Source organism: Penaeus monodon, chromosome 20 (assembly GCF_015228065.2).
Source record: "Penaeus monodon isolate SGIC_2016 chromosome 20, NSTDA_Pmon_1, whole genome shotgun sequence".
NCBI lineage: Eukaryota > Metazoa > Arthropoda > Malacostraca > Decapoda > Penaeidae > Penaeus > Penaeus monodon.
This window is the reverse complement of record NC_051405.1, coordinates 37,202,958-37,205,862: the sequence shown is the minus strand read 5'-3', so window position 1 is coordinate 37,205,862 and position 2,905 is coordinate 37,202,958. Positions and strand designations below refer to the sequence as shown.

Genomic DNA, 2,905 nt, shown 5'->3' with positions numbered 1-2,905 from the left:
AAGTAAACCATCATGCTCAGATAACTCATGCAGCCACTAACATTCCTTACCTTGCAGAACACGCCTTGAACATATAAATAACATCTACAGGAAATATCTAAAATGGTGATTCTGTAACTGATATGGATAGCCTTAATATCTTTACTTAAAAGGTGATGATGATGCTAAAACATAAAATAAATCACAAATGAATGCCAAAAAATGGGTTATGGTTCACAAAAATGCATAAGTGCACAGCAATATTATCTGTTCTTCTTTAGGATAAGCATCACAAACCTGTGAAATCTGCTGACTAGAATTAAACTCTTTACCCAGTGCACAAGATGATATATACAAAAGATTTGCAATGTCACAGAAAAAAAAAAATCTGTTTTTAATCATCATAAACATTAAACCTCTCTTAAGAATGTACTATGAAGTGACTTTGTTGATATGATAAATTAATGTAGTATGAATAAGAGTGAGGAGGAACTTAGTAATGCAACTTCTAAAAACAAATGCTGTTATCCTTACAAAAAGTCATAAAAATAAAGATAACTGTGGTAAATATATCTTTTCTAAGCTCTTTTGTTGCATTTCCTTGACCGTTTGAAAATTCTGCTGAATACAATACATATTTGCAAATAAAAATACACAAATCAAAACAGTATACTGTATTTAGATATATGTTTATATCATCTTGTCTTTATACATTTTAAAAACTGAATTCTTGATAAAGGTCTTGTGAAGCTCAGACTACTCAAGCTGAAATAAATGAAGCATGGTAAAATCTATGACCAAAAATATCTTGCAGGGAATAAGCTCTGCAAAAAATATATATATATTTCCTTTAAATATGGACCAAAAACAAAACAGGCAAAAAACAATACCCTACAGAGCATTTAAAAATTGTGATATATGAATAAATAAAATCATTCCTCACTGGATTATCAAATGGGGTTTGTCAAAAGTGTTTCCACACTCCAGTGCCACGTACAGTCACACCTCAAGAGCTCCCTGAGGTAACCAAACTCAAAACACTGGTGACTACTTAGGGGATTGGGGAAGGGGGGCAATGAGCTAGTCAAAAGCTGAAGGTGGTAAAAAAGGAGGAAGTGTGAGGTAAAGGATGTGAACGATACTGACCTTGCTAATCTGGCTGTAGACCCGACCTCCACACGAAGGCTATAGGAACATGGAAACACTCAACACTGATACAGGGCTCAGAGCACGCACTCAAGGGGGACTTGAAGTGGAAAACAGGTTGGGGGGATTGGGGGGGAGGTACCTTATCATGTCATCCAATACAATTTCATCTCTCAAAGGTATTTATTCCAACATGCAATTGAATTTTAATGATCTCTATTGAGAAAAAAAGGCATATCATATACTAACTTACATATTACATGTAAAATTGTAGGGGGGGGAAGGGAAATCTTACTGTAAATACTCTAAAATGGATTATGTAAAAATAATGTAATCTAAAATGCCATCCCCCTTGACTCCGGCAACAATGAAAAACAGCCACTATATATAAGAGCAACAGTGAGGCGGCTGCAAAGGAGGGCTTAAAGAACCCCAAAGGAGCAATAGCTTAGTAGGTAAGGCACAGCTAACATAAATATACTGTAAACACACAACAACCAACACCCATCATGGAGGGAAGGGTCCATCCTCACCAAAACATTAAATGGAAGTTTACTAAAGATTTGAGGTGAACAATGTTCTTTAGTAATCAAAAAAATATAAATATGAATAGTGGATCATTTATATATCAATGATGAAAACCATTCTTTGACAAACTATTTCTTTAGAACTTGAAAGAACACCAAAATTTAAATATATTCTATCACTTAGCACTGGATGTACTCTTCCTTCTTTCTTTCCCTCCCTTTTTTTCCTCTACCTTCAAGTTACTACACACTATTAAAGGCTAACAGCACCCTCAACATGTGGGCTGATCATCAAAACTGTCCAGCCTTAACAATATAGCTACTTGGGGCACACATGTTCTATCCACAGCACTTCATGAAATTCATCTAGGCAAAATAACATCAGGTCTGCATTACCCTAAGATGTGTTAAAAAAGAAAGACAATAACACTGGTCTCTCTAACTTATGAGAACTTTACTACACTATATAGCTCAGGCAATGTGACCTCAAAAGGGATTAATGTATAGGATGGCTATCCATTCATTTCAAGATGCATGGTCTCCTTATGGAATTATGTTTACATAAACTGATTCAATGTCTCCATAATAAAAAAAAATTGTTTTCATGAGGTTGAAGACACTTTTAGCAACAGCTATAATGTTTAAATAGACATACCATGCTCTGCTTGTAGAAAAAGTGCAATTTTCATTTCTAGCTTTGTAAATTCTTCAGATTTACACAGAACTGAGTATGATGATGAATTTCATAGCCAATTTGACATGGACAAACTGAGAAAAATATTTTTACATCTGTTTGCATATACTGTTCAAAAAAGCTAAACATTATTCATGCCTCAAGCAGTCCTTAAAAGTCAAATGTCTACTTTTAGCTATGACAACAATTGATTTAAAAGATCTTAGGATAAAACTCTTTTCTTTTAAAAAGTTCCTTCTAGGAGTTTTATTCACATATTAACCATTTAGCTACAATCATTTAGACATCATTCATTTAGAGAACATTCCTAATGATAAAATTCTGTTCAAGAATCCATGAAGACTGGAGGCTGATCTCGTGCTGCAAATGGAGGGTTTAATAGAACTAGTGTACTTAAGGTGTTTAGGAAGGATGTACTGTTTACGAGTAGGAAAAGTGGTGCTGAAGGTGAGAGATTATTTCTTACATTTCACACACCTATTGCCATTTTTCTTCATCTTAGAACTCTTTTACGATTAATAATGTCACCGGTTTGAATAACATCATATAATGCCATATT

At 34.2% G+C, this 2,905-nt stretch overlaps 1 protein-coding gene across 1 annotated transcript in view; it reads right to left on the bottom strand.

The window, feature by feature from the left end:
- The window catches only part of LOC119585789 (calmodulin-binding transcription activator 1-like), a gene marked incomplete at its 5' end in the record, with an annotated part of 96,684 nt that overhangs the window by 26,156 nt on the left and 67,623 nt on the right, over positions 1 to 2,905 (bottom strand).